This window comes from Podarcis cretensis (genome assembly GCF_951804945.1).
Source record: "Podarcis cretensis genome assembly, chromosome: 5".
NCBI lineage: Eukaryota > Metazoa > Chordata > Lepidosauria > Squamata > Lacertidae > Podarcis > Podarcis cretensis.
Genome location: NC_137174.1, coordinates 4,491,736 through 4,512,945, shown reverse-complemented (window position 1 = coordinate 4,512,945; position 21,210 = coordinate 4,491,736). Strand labels below are relative to the sequence as shown.

At 46.4% G+C, this 21,210-nt stretch overlaps 1 protein-coding gene across 2 annotated transcripts in view; it reads left to right on the top strand.

Moving 5' to 3' along the window:
• Positions 1 to 450: 450 nt before the first annotated feature.
• The window catches only part of MPPED1 (metallophosphoesterase domain containing 1), a 100,076-nt gene continuing 79,316 nt past the window's right edge, over positions 451 to 21,210 (top strand). The window contains exon 1 of one of the 2 annotated variants that reach the window (XM_079975466.1): positions 451 to 569. The gene's annotated coding sequence lies outside the window, so the exon portion shown is untranslated. Of the gene's footprint in view, positions 570 to 869; positions 961 to 21,210 lie in introns of those variants that run through there. The other variant, XM_079975467.1, reaches the window with a different exon arrangement.

The following is a 21,210-nucleotide window of genomic DNA, read 5'->3' as shown; positions in this document are numbered from 1 at the left end:
CTGCTGCTGCATCACACTGTTCCCTCGTGTTCAGCTTGTGGTCCCCCAAGACCCTTTTCACACGTGCTACTGCCGCCCAGCCGGGTGTCCCCCATCTTTCTTTGGTGCATCTGCTTCTTCCTCACAGCCATAGACTTATAGGGTCAGACCCGGAACTGCTGAGCTCCTCGGACCCCAAGGTCCTTTCCACACGTGCGACCAGCCCCCCTGCACCCCCCCACGCTACGCCACTGGGCGAGGGCGGCCCCCAATGCGCCCCTCGGAGTGGTCGTCTCCCCCCACCCCACCCCCCGCTCTTTCTCCTCAGGCCGGGGAGCGAGCGAGGGAAGGAGGGAAGGAGGCGCCCCCGGAGGCGCGTCTCCGAGGGGGCTGAGCCGGTGGCGGCGTCGGCGGCCGGGCTCTGGCTGGGGGGGGGGGTGAGGCGCATTGGGGGCCCCCCCCAGGAAGAGGTGGGGGCGAAGGGGGAGGGGAGAGCGGGAGCCCCGTTGCCAGAGATGGCTGCGCGCTTTAAAAGGAGGAGGAGGAGGAGGAAGAGGAGCGAGAGGCAGAGCCGGGCTCCCTGAGGAGAAGTGAGTCTTGGCGGGAGAGCGGCGAAGGGAGGCGACGCCTTGGCGGGACAGAGAGAGGCGGGCGGGCGGGGGGCGCTGAGGGAGCCACCCTGCCATTGGCGCGGGGGGCGAGGCGGGCACCCCCTGCCCAAGGAGGAGGAGGAGGAGGAGGAGGAGGAGGAGGGCCGGCCTGCCTCTGCCTGCCGGGGAGGCGCTTCTCCCGCCCGCCCCGCCGAAGCCGCGATGGGGGCCGCTTCCCTCACGCGGGCGAGGCAGGCGAGAGAGAGCGCGGCGGCGGCGGCGGCGGCGGCTTCTTCTTCTTCTTCTGGGCGCCTCTCCTTCCCCTTCCTCCCCGCCGAGGGCTTTCGCGGGCTTTGTTGTTCCTCCAGCTTCCTCCTCCTCTCGGAAGAAGGTAAGCGACCCGCCGCGCTCTGCCTGTCACGCGTCTCCCTCCCCCGGCTCGTGTGTGTGTGTGTGCGCGCGTGTTCGCGTGTCTGCGGCTCCTGCCTTCCGCTTCTAGATCCTTCTTCCCGGCTGCTTCGGGGCTCCGAACAAAGCGGAGCCGGGAAGTTAGTCCGGAGTTTGCCGAGTTCCCGCGGAGGCTCCTCCGGGCGACGGAGGCATTGCAGGGCTGGGGGCTGCAGGACGCCGACCTCGGCCAGGCGGGCTCCCCCGTCCCTCCGCCGCGCTCCTGCCGCTCTTCCTCCGCCGCTCGGCGCTTTCCCGGAGCATCTCCTCCTCCTCCTCCTCCTCCAGCCCCCCATTTCTTGAGAGCCTCCTGCATCTCGTCCGCGGGGGACTTTGCAAGGGGTCGCTCTGCAAAGCGGTCCCTAAATCCTCGGAAGCCCGGGCTCCCTCCAAACCCGGCACTTTTTCCTTCCTGCGCATATGCTTGGTTTTTTTTTCTTCCCCCTTTAATAATAGTAATAAAAATTGGAAATTCATCGGAAACCGGCTCCAACCCGGATCATCCTGCAGCCCCGGCAAGGCTTATTAGGGATGCTCAATGAAATCCTCAAGTGTTTCTTCCGGGTAAAATGTGCATAAGGTTGGCCTCTATCCTGCTGACACCAACGCCAGAAGTTAAATGTAATTCAAGGGGGTTCGCAGGTCAAGTCCTGTTTGCTCAGAAGTAGATGCCATGGAATTGCGTTGCATTGAAGCTCTTTGCCACAGGACTAACTTCAGCTGCGTTGGGGTCTTGGAGTTTGGGTTAGAGCATCGCTCAATGGATTTCTACTGCACAACTTGTGTCCTCTGCCCTACATTTTACTTTGTCAGTGGTAGTAATAAAACAAAAATTGAAGTCATGTCAGTGGCTAGTAACCTAAAGCATTAGTTTTTCTGTTTGGGATCAGTAAGTGAATTCATTGCCTTCACCCTGCGGAAGCACTGGTGTCTGCTTGAAGCATAATTGTTATGTCCCAGTATGTTAGTTAATGTTGGATGTAGCAAAAGTCACTAGCCTATGGTGTAACAGACTATTGTTCCCGCACATCTGTCAATGAAATTGAGGGTATTAAATTTTGAAAGTTCCTTCTAGTAAAGCACAGTAATATGTATGTATGTATGTATGTATGTATGTTCAAGGTAGCAGGCCATTGAGAATTCCTTTGGGAAAAACACTGGAGAAACTATATTGGAGTTTAAGAATTTGAAAGAGAACAGTAGGATGTAATGGACCTGGAAAAACAAAAACACTAACAACAACAGTAACAACAACAGTTTAATGTTTTTGGACATGTAAAATTTGGACACTTAAATTCATACTGTGTTTAAAATGCTTTCGCCTTAATAAATGTATTTTCTTGAAATCTTATTAAGTGTGATCCCATATGCCGTTAAGTATGGCAAAAAGCTGGTATATGCTAGGCTGTAATTTATCCATGGAGTCGTAATGATATGTTTAAACTGTCATCTCAAGGTTTATTTCATTATCTCACATGATAGGCAATTTTTATTAAATTGCAACCTTAAAATTTCTACCTGCAGGGAATGTATATTGTATGCATATATAAGTCAGCGCACTGCATATTTATGAACACTCTCTCTCTCCTTTTCTCCCTCTTAAGGTTTAGGAAGTGATATGACTGCTAGGATTTTTGACATCTTGTAAGCAATGTTCTATCTAGAGTGTGACTGAGGAATCTATCTCACAATTGATGCCAATACCTTTAGCTGCTTTTCTGAATTAGGAATTCAGTTTTACAATAATAATAATGTGAACCAATCTTAAAGGTAAAATCTGTAGCTTGTTCATTTATAGTAGTGTTAATGTTTATTTCTATAGTTTACGTCTGTTTGTTATATTGGAGGTGTTAATGGTCTCAGTGTAAAGATGGCCAATAGCTGTTACAGTCCTCCTATCATCTATAGATATCGGGGTTGTATATCCTGGTTTACCCCTAGTTACAATTCCCAGGGCCCTTAACAGAATACAGTTCCCATGATAAATGGGGGAGGGGCGGGCAAGCTTTAAATGTATTGTGTGTACATGGCTTAAGTTTCTAAGGGCCACTTATGAAAAGCAGCATATTATGGTTTTGTTGAACAACCTTTATGTTGCAGTTTTTTTTATAGGCAAGCTATAACAAATACTCACAGAAGTATAACAAATACTCACAGAAGTTATGGAAATAATTGTTCACTTCAGACAGTCCAGGAAGTTCACAGACCTCATTTGCATTGTTTTACCTAAACAATTTCAGTCCGACCATCTTTAGTAGATGAGGCAAAAACTTCCAGGGGATGTTGCTATTTACAAGGGAGAGTTAATTACTTTTTATAATAGAATACATGAATACCAGTGTCATCCTTGTTTAGATTGTGATGTGCCTGGAAAGGGTCCTACTGATCACGTGTTTTGTAAGATCTTATGTATGGTGGCTTATCCGAAGCATAACAATTAACCATTACCACCGTCATCTGCAGTTTAATTACTTAATTTGATGATAATACCGCATGTGAAATTTGTTGCCAAATCTTGTTCTAACAGTCTTGCAATGGAAGGCCATTTTCAGTATAAGATCACCTTCCCTTGAAAACCTTGCCTGCTATGCTGGCATCATATTAAATATGTCACCGTTTTCGGTTTGGATTTGGAAGGAGTTGGTTGATTGAGGATGTGGACAGTACTTCCTTTCTGCATCATAAACATGTTAATGAAAATTTGAGTGTAAAACCATCTACCCCTAGTAATGAAGTCCTCCTGCTCTCTCTTTGTCCTTACATTAGGTGTGTAGGAGAGAAGAAGGGGAAAAAAGGTGGCACTATGCCTGGCAGCTTTAAGCTGTTTTCCCTCTCCCTACACCTGCTCACAGAAGATAGATAACAAGTAAATTGATTAAACGATGGGTTAAGAGATTTAGGTTATACATTAGAAATAGTGATGAATAACCTGCCTAAAGCTGAAGTAGAACCCTTCTAGAAGTGATATGGAGTGCCATGTCAGATCCATTGGTGCCTTACTTTAGGAAACAGAAAGGCAGTACTGTGTGTTGTGGAGGTGTGTTAAGGGGTGTGTTAATAGTGTGGTAAGGGTTATAAGGGGTGAGTGGCCAAAGACAGCAAAGGGGAACAGATTTGGATCCAGAATTTGTGTGTAGGGGTGGGATTGGAGTGCTCTGGGGTTTATTTTTGTGGGGACTATGGGGCTGAAAAAGTGTGAGACTTGAGTGTCACAAGGCATTTGGAAGCTGCAAGCTAGCTTTTTACGTTTGGATGTTCCTTTCCACTGAAAGTAGAAGGCACTTTTTCTTCTTTTTTGGTAGGAGTGCTATTAACTTTTGTTTTTGTTTAATTTATTTATTAAATTTGTATATTGCTCTTCATCCGTTGATCTCAGGGCAGTTCACAAAATACATACAACAAAATACATAATAAAAAGAAAAACAGAAAACAAATTCACTATGAATTTATTTATAGGTGAATATTTTTGCCTGAATTTTCTAAACATAAATCCTTAAAGAAATTGGTCACAAAAATCACTGACTTAGTTTTTCTAGTGATAGTACCAAGCCAGACAGCAGATGAAATTACTGCATTTTTACTATTTTAAGTTCCACTATTTCACATTTAACTAATACCAACAGTGTAAAATTTCGTTGTTCAAAAATTATAAAGCTCCTGTCCAAAGGCCTTACAAACCTTTTTTTTCTGTCGGGGGAGGGGGGTACCCATCTCTAATGTGTAGAATTGCAAACTAAATAATTTGCACTTTAACTCATTGGTATTGTTTGATTATTAAGGAGAGGATGAAGATTTTTTAAAATTATAGGTTATAACATGTTTCTTTCTGATTGATTGAAAACTAAGAGACCTGTAGCACTTGAAATGCTTAAATAATAATAATGGCTTAAGCTTTTTTTGATTACAGCCCACCTTGTCAGGTGCCAAAGTATTATTTGTTGCTTTTGCAACAAAGATTTGTGAATAGATTTCTGGAAACCTGCATCATTTCTTGTTTTACACAAGGCATACATGCAACAGCATCATTCATTTTTTGTTTAAACTTCTCTTTATAAATGCTTTTAAATAAAATGACTAATGTAACATAAGAATCATTTTTCTCCATTAGTTTTAGAAACTAATTAAAGAGTGAATGTTTTCTTTTTTTAAAAAAAAATCCTGTTAAATTTGTTAGGTAATTAACCGGCAGCAAGCAATTGAATTGTTCTTAAAATCAGGCTATATTTTGAGTTGTAACAAATTTTAAAAGTCTAGCACAGTAAAGGAAAACCATTTTTACTATATCACAATTTGATCATTGTAGAAAGTAAATCATGGAAAAACATTTAATATCTGGATTTGGAGTCATTAAATAAATAGATGGTCAGGTGTCATTTTGATGCAGAACACTGACAAATATAATTAGTCTTTCACTGTGAGTCCTAATTTTCCTGTAAATGAACAGTTCCTTTGTTTTCCTCTTACATTTTGCATGGAATTAGTCTGATTTATAAGAACTTACCAAGAAAATGTTATCCTTCTTGTCTACAATTCTTTATTTATGGACTTAATTAGATTTGGAGCCCGTCTCATTTTACAGATATAAAATGAAGACAGATTGTTCCTATCCTATATATATGTTAGACAAGGACTTGGATAAGAGTGGGCGACAATTTATGTACAGTCACAGGTGTTCATACATGCTGCACTCAAGTAGAATTTCCTGGGGAGAAAGCAAAACAGAAGTAGGGGAAGGGAATGCTTCATAAGGAAAAATAAGGAGAGATGTTAGTATATGAAGGATCAAAAATGAGAAGTGAGAAGACAGGGAGGTGAGGCTACTCTTCATTAAATTACTCCTAGAGACAAGTGATGGTGCCACAGAAATGTCAACAGAGAAAATTAAGGCATGGGATGGTAAGGAAAAATGCAAGGGAAGAGAGCTTTGAAGAAAGGGACCAGGATGTCTGTCCATGTGTCTTCTTTAATAGAGGACAGTCCTCTATTTGAAGGACTGTGCCCAACTCCAGTAGAGAAGGGGGCTCACCAACACCAACTGGATGGCTCCTCAACAATACCTGGGCAGTAGACTGAGAAGACTCACAAGGAACCTGATCACTGTCCTCTCTTCTATGATGAGATGTGTTTCTAGTTGTTGTGTCTGAATTTGCATCTATACATTTAAATCAGCATCTGCAGAGTTTATGGTAACGTGTCCTTGTTTGTCCTCTTTTTTGGTTATGCATTTTTTAACCAATTCCTGATCCACAAGAGGACCTATCCTTGTATTCAGTGACTGCTAAACCTACTAAGGAGTCTTTGGTGGGATACGTTGTCCAAAGCTTTTCGAAAGTCCAGGTACACTATGTCAGCTGGATCACCTCTATCTGTACACTTGTTGACACTTTCAAAGAACTTTATCAGGTTTATGAGACAAACCTTCCCTTTGCAGAAGCTAGGCTGGCTCTGCTTCAGTAAGGCTTGTTCCCCAGTGTGCTTGGTTATTTTATCTTTAACAGGATGTGGTGGAGTCTCCTTCTTTGGAGGTCTTTAAGCAGAGGCTTGACAACCATATGTCAGGAGTGCTCTGATGGTGTTTCCTGCTTGGCAGGGGGTTGGACTCGATGGCCCTTGTGGTCTCTTCCAACTCTATGATTCTATGAATACTTTCCACCAGTTTTCTGGGGGCATTCAGCTAACCAGCCTATAATTTGCAGGATCTCTGCTGGATCTATGTTTTAAAAAACATGTTGCCTTGGGTAAGTACTCAAGGCAACATGTTTTTTAAAACATAGATCCAGCAGAGATCCTTGGGTAGTCCTTGGGTATGGATGCTGCTCTGAGAGACAAGTTACATACTTTTGTTAGAAGATCAGCATTTTCACATGAGTACTCTCAGTTGGATTCCATCTGGACCCAGTGATTTCTCCGTTTTTGTTTTGTTTATTTGTCCTAGAACCTCATCTCTCATCACCACTATCTCCCTTCGTTTTACAAACTCACCTCCTGCAAAGGTTAGTTCAGGCACAGGCACCTGCCCTATATCTTCTATCATGAAGACAGATGCAAGGTATTCATTCAGCTTCTCCTCAACCCCTATCATTCTTTAGCACTCCTTTGACTCCTTTATCATCCAAGGGTCCAACTATCTCCTTGCTACTTCCTGCTATTAATATATTCAAAGGACTTCCTGTTGTTGGACTTAACATTTTTAGCCATGTGTTCTTCAAATTCTATTTTAGCACTCCTTACTTCCTGCTTGAACCTCCCCACCGCAAGTTTGTGTTCCTTTTTTGGGACAAGCCTTCAGTTTTTTGAAGAAAGCCTCTAAAAGCTGCTTTGACTGTCCTTCCTTGGAGGTTTTTAAGCAGAGCTTGGATGGTCATCTGTCATGGACGCTTTAGCTGTGATTCCTGCATTGCAGGGGGTTGAACTAGATGACCCTTGGGGTCCCTTCCAACTCTGCTCATTAACCACACTGGTATTCTCTTGACCCTCATGGTACCTTTCTTGATCTGCGGTATACACTCCAGTTGAGTTTCTAATACGGTACTCTGTTTTTAAACAACTCGCAAATATTTTGAAGTTTTTTTAGACCCTCTTGACTTTGCCTTTCAACTTCCTATTTACCAACTTTCTCTTCATTTGGGGGAGTTTCCTCTTTTGAAATCAAATGCACTGTGTTGGATATTCTTAGCAATTGATCATTTACATGTATATTTAATTTAATAGCACCATGGTCACTGCTCCCAAATGGCTCAACAACACATACATCTCACATCAGGTGCTGAGTGCCTCTCAAAATTAGGTCCAAGGTTGCCACCCCTCTGGTTGGTTCCACCACCAACTGTTCTAGGCTACAGTCATTTAAGGTCTCTAGAAATTTTACCTCCTTGTCATGACTGGAGCACATATGCAGCCAGTCTGTGTGAGGGTAGTTTCAGCCACTCGTTACTACAATGTGTCCTCTTTTGATGCTTGATTTCATTATTCATCTCAAGATCTCCCTGGACCCCTGGGGCCCAGTATCACCCACCACCCACAATGATTCTATAGAAGTATTTGTCACTTTTGGGATTTCTAGCTAACGGGATTCAATGCTGTCTGTGACGTTCAGAGCGACACAACCTTAGGTACACCCTTCTTTTTGCTTCCTGTAGACTTTATATCCAGCGATAACAACGCCCCACTGGTTCTTTCCATTCCACCAGGTTTCTATTATGCGTACTATATCAATGCCATCCTCCAAGACAAAGCACTCCCGCTTGGAGGCGTCTAGCATTAGCATATCAACACTTATATAAATCTCTCTTTGGTACTTGTGTTTGTCTTGTGGTCCTTTGGCCTCTCTGAATTTCTGTCCTGTCCCCTGCACTCTCAATGCCTAGTTCTCTGCCAGCCCATTTAATTTTTCCTCAGTTTCCTCAGTTTTACTTTGTGGTTGAACTGGTCACTGCTGCAATATCATTTTAGCTGATCTGCAACAGGCTCCACTGACCCAGGCAATCACAGACTTAGTCATTCTTGCAAGTATGGATACAGGACACTCAGGAGATTTTCTGCCTAATAGCCTCTTGCCTTTTAGTGACTAGTCCTACAAATCTGGAAGTGCACTTAGTTGTAATTGACCATTATATAAATAAACTGCTCAAAAACCAAAGTGGTTTAAAAATGTTTCATGTTTACTTCTAGTTAGAAATAGGCTTAGGTTTTTTTGGTTTTGAATACTAATCCATAATTGTGCTGTCTTCAAGAAAGTTATGGGAGTGGAGAGAGAAAGTGAGAAATCACTATAGATTGCAGTTTAAAGTGTCCCAAAGGATTTGGTTCTCCTTTCAAGATGCTTGTTTAACTCCCATTGACAGTAATGGCAGATATATAATGCAGTCAAATTTTAATGAGTTGGCTTGTAAGTGCATATTTCCATGCTAGGCACAGTTTCAACTTAAAATTACACTTTTGAAAAAGGTTCATTCATTTACATTTTCAACTAAGACCATTATTTCAGGGTTCTCAGTTCTGCCAGTATTTACGCACATCATTGACTTCAGACTGCAGATGCCTAAATGTCAGTTCATACTAGTATTGATGTCAGTTCCATAAATTGGTGGAAAGTTACTGATTTGGTCAGTGGTTTTCAACCAGTGTGCCTTGGCACCCTGGGGTGCCTTGAATAATGGTCAGGGGTGCTGTGAGCAACCCTGGCCTCTGTCCCTCTTTCCTTCCTTCCTTCCTTCCTTCCTTCCTTCCTCCCTCCCTCCCTCCCTCCCTCCCTCCCTCCCTCCCTCCCTCTGATGCCCTCTTGCATCTCTGCCTCCCCAAGGCTTGCACAGCTGTTTGTTGCAGCAGCCCTGGCTATAAGCTCCCCATGTGAATGGTGTCTCTGGAGCTGGCCAGGGGGTGCTGGTTTCCAGGAGCTGAGGCGTCCTTGGAGTAAGCAAGCAAGTGGGTGAGGGAGCCCAGCCAGGCTGTCCCTCGTTGTTCGGAGTGGACAGACAAGTCCCAGGCCCCTATGGGGCAGTGTGAGGAGGCACCTCCCTTTGGGGCAGGAGAGGGGCAGCTCAGAGAGGGAACACTTCACAAGGGAGGGTGTTTGAAAAAGGGTAAGAGGCTGCCAGCTCTGCAGGCAAGGGTGACCTAACTGGGCTCCTGAGCCTCACATGGGTGCCACAGAAAGAATGTAGTTGGTCAAGGGACCCATGGACCCAAAAAGGTTGAAAACCTCTGGATTAGGTAATAGAAATCCCAAGCTTTTAAACTCTAGTACCTCCTTCACTCCAGCATCTAGGCAGAGGTGGTCCTAGATGCTGGGTTCCTGGAAGTGTCACTGCTGCTGAGAAACAATAAGTGATGTGCCTATGTTTGAGTGAGGAACTAAGTGGAAATCAGCAAGCAGCAGTTCTAGCAAAGTGCTTCATTGCATAGGTATTCTCTGTTGTCAAGCAAGAGAATGAGGATTACAACTGAGGTGAAGGGAGTAGTTCTTCCTCCATGTGCAGGAACTTGCATGCATGAAAGTGTCTCCAGACTGTTGGAGGGGCTCAAGTGCTTACCAATAATTTAGGTTTGTGCAAATTTAGGTTTTCACAATCAAAGTGGGTTAAAGTGCTAGGGCACCTCAGTGGAGCAAATCAACATATATATATATAAATGCAGACTTTCTGTAGTTAGGGAGGTCACAGGGAAATGCACTGGAAAGTGTAGGATGAACGAAGGGTTAATGGGAAGTGGCTCACCATGTAAGCTGCATGTAAGCAAATCTGTATGAGGCTCAGTATACAGGCCATATAGAGAAGCACTGAGAAGCACACACAGATGACTTGTGAACAGGCTTCAGAAGGAAGAAACCTGGCTATCTTACTCAGAAGCAGATGAGATATCAGGTGCTCCTCCATCTCTCTCTCACTTTTTAAATTGTCTGGAGAGTTTCAATATGTACAGGGACTGCAGCACAAGGGAATAGAGAATTTAACCCTTCCATGCCCAAGAAGGTCAGCGCCCCCCCTCCCCCGTTTTAGCAGAGGTGGAGCTTGGTAATATGGCCCTCTGTGCGACGCCAAAATTTGACATCCCGCTGCCTTCCCAAAGTTGGGCAAGTGCTAACTAGGCTTTGGGAAGGAGTCGGGGGAGGGAGGGGGGACTCTGGGTTCCTGTCACACCTCCTTCCCAAAGCCCAGCGCTTACTAGACTTTGGAAAGGAAGCCAGGAGGTGCCCCCTTGCCCCCGCGCTCTGTGTTGGGGAACCATTTGTGCTGCCGGAAATCTGCCACTACTGCTAGGAAAACCATATATGTGTCAATTCCAAATAGCCTCAGGGAGGGATGGTGGTAAATCTGCTCCCTCTGTAGTATGGATTAGATTAGGCCTCCAGCATTTCTGTATGAAGAAAATGTAAAAAGACAAAGGTGCATTCAGACATCTCTGGTGCATATGTAGCCTAGCCCTTGTATGATTAATAATTTTATGAAATACTTTTACTTTTACCCATCTGATGATACCATATTTTCCCACTGGATATCAATTCATTCCTATCTCCCCCTAACATTCAGTTTATCCTTGCATGATCAGCATGTTATAGATTTGCAAATATCATATGAAAATGCACTTGTCTTCTCCACACTTTAACCGCTTAAAATCCACATTCTCTCTTGTTATTTTTATGTATTTCCAACCTTCATTATAAATATTATGCTGTATGTGAGCAGTTTTTTGTTTCAATATTAGATTGCAGTTATAAGAGATAATCACTACGGGGGTGTATTTCTGGGGTTTGTGAAATACACTGTATAGGTATAGCAAAAGTTGAACAGGGAACAGTAGGAAAGAGAGACATTATGAAAGCAGAAGCAAAGAGTTAGAAAAATGGAAATCAGGAAGAAAGAGTTCAGAGAAATATTGCCTTATCTGTAAATAAAAAGAGCAACTAAAATGTGATTGAAAAATGGCAGAATGCAAAAGATGGAATTACTTTTTGTAGACATGTCAACAGTGATGGAATATGTTAGAGTGAAGAGTAAATATTCTTCAGCAAAAAAAAGCAAAAATCCAAAGTCCTATAAACACCTATTCATCTCATAGAATGAGATTTCTTTATTAAGGTGCATAAAATAATAATGTATTGCCTCTGAAAGGTCACACCAGGCTAAAAACTACAGCTGATTTTACATGCCACAGATAGTTGTATTAGTCCTTGTAGTGCAGAAAGCAAGATGTGGAAGCTCTCAGAGCATCCATTCACAATGCCACTGGTTTCTAACACTCCTGGCTGTGGCCCTGCTGCTTGAGGTTTTCCTTGCCTCTTGAGGCATCCAGTGATCCATTTATCCCTCCACACGTCAGAGTTCCATGTACATGGGATGTGCTCATTCTTTTTATTATTAAATGTATATCAAACAAAACTTTACAGTATTCATGATTTGTGGAAAGGAGCGCAGAGTCTTGAAACAAGACAGACTGTGTGGGTTGTATCCAGTGATCCTGTTAGTGCAAGTACTTCTTCCGGCACAACACTCTCCTCTCCCCTTGTCCCTCTGTGCCCTCCAAAAGTTCTCTAGAGGGTTGGGGGAAAACTCAGAACATATCTGGAGTGTGCATGGAGCCAGCAGAGGAAGGGTCAGTTCTATCGTGCAAGCAGAAGTCTCTGTGTGAATGGAATGACTTCTTTAACTACAACCCTGTGAGCCTACTATTGTGCTTCGGCAAAAATGACAGAGAGGAAGGTTTAGTCTATGGGTAGGCAAACTAAGGCCCGGGACCCAATCGCCTTCTAAATCTGGCCCGCGGTCCTGGTCCAGGAATCCACATGTTTTTACATGAGTAGAATGTGTCCTTTTATTTAAAATGCATCTCTGGGTTATTTGTGGGGCCTGCCTGGTGTTTTTACATGAGTAGAATGTGTGCTTTTATTTAAAATGCATCTCTGGGTTATTTGTGGGGCATAGGAGTTGGTTCATTTTCCCCCCTTCAAAATATAGTTCGGCCCACCACATGGTCTGAGGGACAGTGGACCAGCCCTCTGCTGAAAAAGTTTGCTGACCCCTGGTTTAGACCAACAGGTTTGCAGATCCCTCCACTTGCAAGCTGTCTACAAATGTGGGCTCTCACAACTATGTTCTCCTTGAGCAGAGGACAGAAACTACAATTGTCTTTTGATACAACAGAATAACTAACATATGGCAAATCTTCTCCAATCCAGCAAGACATTTAACTTGCATCTAGTTTTAGACACTTGACTAAGTTGCTTATAAATTAGGTAAATATCTACAAACCTTCTCATTTTGCATATCTTAAAACATTAACAAAACAAATTATGATTGTGTCTTTTTGGATCAGAAAGTACCATGACCTGGGGTTGTCAATCCCATTTCATAGGAATTTCCCTCAAAAGTGCTAAGTGCTGATTGTGCTGTGCTTAATACCAAAACCTCCATCTTTATAGTTTTCAATTGCCACAAAAATGCTAGGTAGGACCTTCATGAAAACCCTTAAGCCGTCATGGCCTCTCACTTTGTCATGCAGAGTCCCAAATTCCCAGTTGCAAGCCTTCCCTCCCCCTCCTTGTAAAAAAACCCCACCAAAATCTTTCCCCACCTTTTCATTCATTGCTTCTTCCATCTCCTGGCCAGGGAAAGAGAGAAGCAGCAGCCTGCTTCAGGTTCTCATTTGCACAGATTTACCAGCTGCTCAGCAACACTGCACACAATGGGGAGGGTCTGCTCTGCCTCCAAACCTCTTAGGTCCCGGCCCAATTGGTTTGCATTGCTGCCTCACCTTTCCTTGCCAGTTTCATTTGGGAACCTCAAGTGTCACTGAGGTGTGTTGCGGGCATTTTCTCTTTGGGTCCTTCTTTGAAAAAGATGCAAGAGTTCTGATCCTGCAGCTTGTCCCTCTCTGTGGCTTAAAATGAACCAGACTAGATTCCTGGAGTGTAGGGGCATTTGGGGAGATGGGGAGGGGTCTTCCCGAGGAAAAGCACCTCCCTCCAAAACCCTTTCCTGCCTGGATTCTCACTTGGATGGGAAAAAGACATTGATTTCTCCCATGAGCTAAATTGGAGTTGCCTTCTGAATATTAGGGCATGTGCAGAGTGCCCATTCAATACAACAGCGTTCGAGCCAAGAGGCGGGGGCTTAGGGCAAACTTGCTACAAACACAAGAGTCTTTATACTTTAGATTGTGCTGAGCCACTCTCTGACTCAACTCTCACAAGTGTGCTGACTCACTCTTTAAGGAACCAGCATATACACTCTGGTACTAACCCATAAAATATTTTTAAAATGTCAAAATCAGCATTTTGAATTTTTCTCAGAAGTGGAATGGTTGCCTATGCTTCTGTTGATAAATTGCATGATTTCATTTCATTTCACTTTCAATTTGTATACCACATTTATACATTAGTGTGCTCAGGAGTTTGAAATGACAAAATATATAACAATAATCACATTGGTTCTATTTTCTACTATAATAAGTGTAATGGTTCTAGGGGTTGCTCATGCATAAACTGGTGCAACACCTGGCTGGGTTGCCTGAGTGAACCTTTTCTGTCCGGACAGCCACTCACCCGTGGCTGTCTCAATCACTGGCAGAATCCGTCAATGGGCGTTTCTTGAAGTTCCTCCAGCAAAGAAGCTCTTTGACGCCTAGTCTCCTACTCTCCCTGCGCGGAAGCCTTCTGCGCAAGGAGGGTGTAGGCAGCGGAGGACCCTTACTCTCCCCGCTGGTCCCTGGCAAGGAGTCATGGGACTGCCTCGCCGATTCCCCCATCTGCCCCCCTTCTCCACTGGTGCTATGCTGATTCTCTTCCTCAGAAGATGGGCTGCCTCTCCCCATCCCAGGATGCTCTCTGGGATCCCTCCGGAGCCCGCTCTCTCCCTCCGGCCCTGATGGCAGTTCCCTGACATCCACCTCCTCCCCAGGACCCCCCCACCCCCGGCATGATTTTCCGATACCACCTCCTCTCTCTCCTCGGCCGAAGATGTGGGGAACCCCCTGAAGGAGCTGTCATCATCTCCTGAAGATTCAAAACCAGCCTCCCATCCGCTCGGATCTCTTCCCATTGTTTGAACCTCCCAATCTGATTCCTCTCCCTCGGACACCTCCCCTCCCTCCTCTTCGGAGGCAGGAAAACCCACAAAGTCCCCTTCGTTGTCTGTGGGTCCAAATTCTTCCTCCCAGAATCTAGCTAGTGGTTTTGGCTTATTTGGGAACAAACTGTGGAATTCTTCCACCATATACCCGTCACTGATTGATTCAGCGGGGACCCACATGTTTTCTGACCTAGGTTCTCCCTCCCAGGCTACCAAGTACTCTACCTGACGACCTCGCCACCTTGAATCGAGTATTTCCGTGGCCTGGTTACAGTGTTCCCTCTCCTCTACCCGCGGGTGGGTGGCAACCCCTCCCTCCCATCCCGGGAATTCCCACCCCTCCCTGTAAGGTGAAAGTAGGGACCTATGGAACACCGGATGTATCTTCATGCTGTCAGGCAACTTGATTTTAAATGCCACTGGGTTTACCTGCTGTATTACCTCAAAAGGTCCCAGCCGCCTCGGCTGCAACTTCTTGCACCCTCCCTTTAGGGGTAACCCTTGGGATGACAACCACACCCGGTCTCCCACCCGTATGGCCTCCCCCTCCCAACGGTGCCTGTCCGCCTGCCTCTTGTAAACTTCATTGGCCCGCTCCAAGTTCAACCTGAGTTGCTGGTGCAAGGCCTCCATTTCCTCCACAAATTGCTCAGCCGTGGGTATCCTTCCTCCTCCCGCCCCGGGAAGGCCCTGGGGTGACACCTGTAATTGGCCATGAAAGGGCTCATTCCCGTGGACACGTGTTCAGCATTATTGTATGCAAATTCAGCCAAAGCTAATTTCTCTACCCAGTCGTTCTGTCTCTCGCTGACATAGCAGCGTAGGTATTGCTGGAGTATACCGTTCGCTCTTTCTGCTTGTCTGTTGGTCTCTGGGTGCCTCGCCGTTGAGAAGCCCACCTCGACCTGTAGCAAGCTTATGAGCTTCCTCCAGAACCGGGAAGTAAATTGTTTCCCGCAATCCGTGATGACCCTCAAAGGAGTCCCATGCAGCCTGAAGACGTGATCCACAAACAACCTGGCTGTCTCCTCTGCCGTCACCGCATGTGAGCAAGCTATGAAATGGTACATCTTTGTCAGTAGATCGACTACTACTATGACTGCTGTTTTCCCCCTTGATTTGGGCAAATCTGTCATAAAATCAATGGACGCCACCTCCCAGGGTCTTCCTGGTGTGGGTAAGGGTTCCAGTAACCCTGGGGGGGGGCGCCCTTTCCCCCTTAGCCCTCTGGCATCGGTCGCACCCTCTTACATATTCTCGTACGTCTTACCTCACCTTTGGCCACCAGAACTGCCTGGTGACAAGTAGCATGGTCTTGTGCTGTCCAAAGTGCCCAGCTGTTGGGTTGTCGTGGAGTTGCCTAAGTACCTTCCCCCTCAAAGTCTCCCCTGATACATACAGCGCTCCCTTATAGTACAGTAGCCCTTCCTTTTCCTCAAACCCTCCATTGTCTTCCTTTCCGTCCCTGAGTTCCCTGATCTTGGCCTGAGCAAACTCATCATCTCTGGTGAGCCCTGCCAGTTCTCGTTTCCCAACCAACGTTCCCCCACCCACCCACCAGTTCTTGGGGAACACGTGCCTGGTCTCTGGTGGCCCATTCCCTTCCATGTACTCCGGTTTCCTGGAGAGAGCATCTGCCCTTACGTTTTCCTCTCCCGGCACGTATCAAATCTCAAAGAATAACTTGGCGAACTCCTGGGACCATCTGAGCTGTCTCTGGTTGAGCACTCGTGCGGTCCACCAGTATTCCAAGTTCTTGTGGTTCGTTCGGACCTGGATTTTCTGCCGCGCCCGTATCAACAGATGTCTCCATTGCCAAAATGCCGCATAGATCGCAAGCAATTCTTGGTCATACACCGTATAGTTTTGCTCCGACTTGCTCAGCTTCCTAGAGAAAAAGGCACATGACCTCCAGTTCTGCTTGGCCCCGGGCTGCAAAAGTACCGCCCCAACCGCGCGGTCGGACGCGTCCGTCTCATGGGCTTCTCCGGATCCACGTGCAGGAGCTGCTCCTCCGAGGCGAACGCCTTCTTCAGCTTTTCAAAGGATTGCTGCGAATCCTCTGTCCATGCGAACTTCTATTTGCTACTAAGACAATCCATTATGGGTGCTGTCAAGTGAGCAAAGTTCTTTATGAACTTCCTGTAGAAGTTGCTGAAGCCTAGGAACCTCTGCACATCCTTTCTGTTTTTGGGGGCTTTCCATTCCAGCACTGCCTTCACCTTTCCCGGATCCATGGCTAGTCCTTTGTCGGACAACCTGTACCCCAGGAACTCGACCTCCCTGGCGTGGAATTGGCATTTTTCCAGCTTGACCCACAACTGATGCTTCTTCAATCTCTGTAGCACCTCCCTGACGTCTCTGACGTGTTGCGTTTCATTGTCCAAATAGATCAAGATGTCATCCAAAAAGGCTACGCAATTCTTGTACAGCAGGGGCCCCAACACATGGTGCATGAAGGCTTGAAAGCAGGCGGACCCCGATTGTAATCCAAATGGCATGACTAAGTACTCAAAAGCCCCAAGAGGGTGAACATGGTCGTTTTCCATTCGTCCCCCTATCTTATCCTAATCAGATTATATGCTCCCCTGAGTTCCGTCTTGGTAAAAATCTTTCCCCACCTCACACGTGTCAAAGTATCGTCGATCCTGGTCATTGGGAAAGTCACAGGTTCTGACACCAGGTTTACGGCCCTGTAATCCACAACTAATCTGGGCTGATTAGTCTCTTTTTTGTCCACAAAGAACACGGGACTGCCCCCCACCGCCTTGGATTCCCTTATGAAACCCCTCTTCAGGTTCTTGTCAATAAACTGCCGCAACTCCTGCATCTCCCGGTTGGACATGGCATACAGCTTACCAACGGGTAACTGAGCCCCTGGAAGCAGGTTGATTTGGCAGTCAAATGGTTTGTGGGGGGCAGTCTGTCTGCCTCCCTCTCGCTGAAGACCTCCTTCAAATCCGCATATTGCGGTGGCACCTCCCTTTTTTGCTCCAGGGCCGCTCCAGCCACCTTGACCACAGTCATCCTTGGTTCCTTCCCTCCCAGACAGTGTTCTCAGCAGTAAGCTGACCCAAAGGTGACCGACCGCTGATGCCATGACACTACTGGGTCATGTATTGCCAGCCAGCTCATTCCCAGTATTATTGGGGGTCCTGCCAGTGTGGCCACATGAAAGGCTATGGTTTCCGTGTGCCTGGAGACACTCATTCGCATTCGCGGTTTCTGGTGTGTCACTTCCCCTCCCAGGAGTTCCCTGCCATCGATGGTGTTCACCTGCAAGGGAAAATCTGCTGAGATAAGATGGCGCCCGGCACACTTCCCCTGTGCCGAGGGACGCCTGTGCCGATAGAAAAACTTGAGCTCTCTTAGCAGAGTTCTTAGCAGAGTTCTGCAGCGGTAGAAAGTGTTGCCTTGTGTGTGGATAATAAATCAGACTGAATGCAGGCTTCTTGCTAATCTCCAATAGCCTTTAATGAGAAGAAAAACATCATAAATCAGCCTGGCGAGAGAGCGGACATCCTTTCGTCTCTCAGCCAAAAACGAAAGGAAAATCACACACAAGGAAAGATTCTTGTATGTGAACCAAACCACGCCTCAGAATGTGAGACATCACACAGAACTGTTTAACTCTGTAAGTTCTGATTCTCCTCACACCCCCTCTCGTCTCGCATCCTGAGGGAAACTGTGAGTATAACTCACCCCAAACACAACCCTTCACAGAACTCCCCATGTCGCTTGAAGGTCAAGGGCTTAGTAAACCCATCAGCTAGGTTCTCCCAGCTCGAACAATACTTGAGCTGTATCCAACCTGCTTGGACACTCTGACATACATTCTGGAAACGTATGTCCAAATGCTTGGTTCTGGACTTGAACTGTCCAGATTCTGCCAACCTAAGACAAGGTTGATTGTCTCCCCAAACAGTTATGGGCAAGCAACAATCCCCACAGATCTCTTGGATCAAGCACCGGTAGAAGTCCAACTCCCTGCACAAATCTGACAACGCACTGAATTCAGCCTCAGTGGAAGAAAGTGCAATAAGACTTTGCTTCCGGGACTTCCACCCAACCAGGGATTCCTCAAACTTTACCACCAGCCCAGACACAGACTTCCTGTCCCCAAGAGATGCCCAATCGCTGTCACTGCAGCACGTAAGCCGTGCGTCACCTTCAGCTGACAACGTGAGGCAAAACTCTTTGGTATCCTGCAAATACCTCAACACTCTCTTGATGCCTTGCCAGGCATTCACACTGGGCTTTGTAGCCTCCCTGCTGTGCAGATTCACAGCAAACGCTATGTCTGGTCTGCTCCACCGAGAGAGATACAACAGACTCCCTAGCACTGACTGAAACACCTCAGGGTTTTGGAACTCAGAACGCTCCTCAAGCTGACTGTCCTTCATGAAGTTGGTCTCCATGGGCGTTCTGACCCCTGCACAGTCAGACATCCGGAACTTCTCAAGCAACTGCTCAATCTTGCCTTTCTGACTGAGCAAGAAACTCCCGTTCTCAGACCTGTCTATCTTAACGCCTAGATAAACCTGAACGGGACCAAGGTTTTTGAGCTTAAACTTCTTACCAAGCTCTTTGGCAAAACCTTGCACCTGTCTACCTGTCTGTGCCACGTACAGAATATCATCTACAAACACCAGAATTGCTTCCTGTGTCTCTCCTGACCCCTTCAGGTACAGGCAACTGTCTGCAAGACTCTTCCGGAAACCCAAACTTTCCAGAGCTTCATTCAGACACATGTTCCAATTTCCAGACACATGTTCCAATTTCTGTCTGACTGTTTCAAACCATAAATTGACTTGTGCAGCTTCCACACAACACCTGGCTCATTGCCCTCAAACCTTGGAGGAGGTAACATGTACAGATTCTCCTTCAGATCTGAGTTCAAATAAGCCACATCCACATCAAAGTGGTGCACTTGGTGCCCTCTTTGAGCAGCTACCGCTAAAAGCACGCACAGAGTCTCACTCCGGGAAGTAGGAGCATACACTTTGGTGTAATGCAGCCCCCTTCTCTGCATGAACCCTCTGGCTACAAGCCTCGCCTTGTACTGTACGCCTTGTACTTCTCCTGATGCTGTGGGCTTAATCGTGTAAACCCAACGACAGCTCACGGCCTGCTTACCCTCTGGCAGCTTCGTGGTAGAGAACACACCTAAGGACTTCATTGAGTTCAACTCCTTTCCCATTGCCTCTTGCCACTTCCTGGCTTCTGCTTCAGGCAACTGTTGAACCTCCTCAAAACTCTCAGGTTCGCACTGCGCTAAACCAACCCACACGCTGGTGACCTCAAACCTCTCAAGTGGTACCCCCTTTGTAGTGCATGTGGAACGTCTGAGCACTGTCTCCGGTGCTCCCTCTGACCCACTGGGGCCAGCAAGTGTGTCTTTGTTATCAGAAGACTCCCCCTCTGACTTACTGTGTCTTCTGGCCTTCTGCACTTTACTAACGGGAGACAAAGGCTCACTCTTGGGCTCTCTTTTAACAACCTGTGGAGATGCCCCTCCCTGTTCTTGACCCTGGTCAGAGACCTGGTCCTCATCAACAGGTTCAGCTTCTAACTCTCCCTCCTCAGCAGAATCAGACAGACACTCTGAAAGAACATCAGAATTTGCATGGATCCTTGACCACCCACTCTGCTCACAGAACTCAGCACTCCTGCTGACTAGAATCCTGGACTGATCGCCTTCTGGATAGGCAAACCTCCACCCTTTTGTCCCAGGCTCGTACCCACAAAAGATCATTTTCTGGGACCTCGGGTCACCTTTCTTGCGTTGAGCCTTTGGCACAAGCACCCAAGCTTCGCAACCAAACACACGGAAGAAATGCACCTTGGGCTTCTTCCCGTGCAGCAGGAAATAGGGTGTGTCTCCTACAACAGAGCTATAGGACCTGTTCAAAGTGAAGCTGGCAGCTTTTCAAGCTTCGGCCCAAAAACTCTGAGGCAAACCAGAGTAAAACAGTAGAGCGTCAGCTGCCTCAGCTAGTGTTCTGTTCCTGCGCTCTGCTACACCATTCTCCTGAGGAGAAAAAGCAACCGTCAACCTGTGACTTATCCCCTTCTGGCGGAAGAAACTCTGCAGAGCAGACCCAGTGAACTCTCCGCCTCGGTTGCTCTGAAAGCTCTGCACCTTGGTGGAAAACTGTAGTTCCACCGCTGCAACCCAGTCTTTGATCAGTTGCGCCGCCTTGCTTTTCTGTTTCAGCGAGAAGACCCAGCCGTTCCTCAAAAAATCATCTGTCAGCGTGAGCGCATACCTGGCCCCGCCCAGACTCGACACTGGCATGGGTCCACAAAGGTCTGTATGCACAAGCTCAAAAGGCCTTGTGGTTACCCTCTCCGATCTGGGATAACTGCACCTTTTTATCTTTGCTCTTTTGCATGCCCTACAATCGAAAAATTTATCACATGCTTTCATCTTGCAACCCTCAGTGCATTCTGGCAACTTCTGGATATATTTCCAACAGCTATGCGACATTCTCCTGTGCCACAAATGAGCACACGAATCATGTGTGGGAACGTTAGCACACTGTGCCTGTGCTGTCTCAGCGTCCCCCTTACCCTCCAGAGGTGTCTCCAGAACAAAGAGGTTGTTCTGACATGCAACATTGACCAGT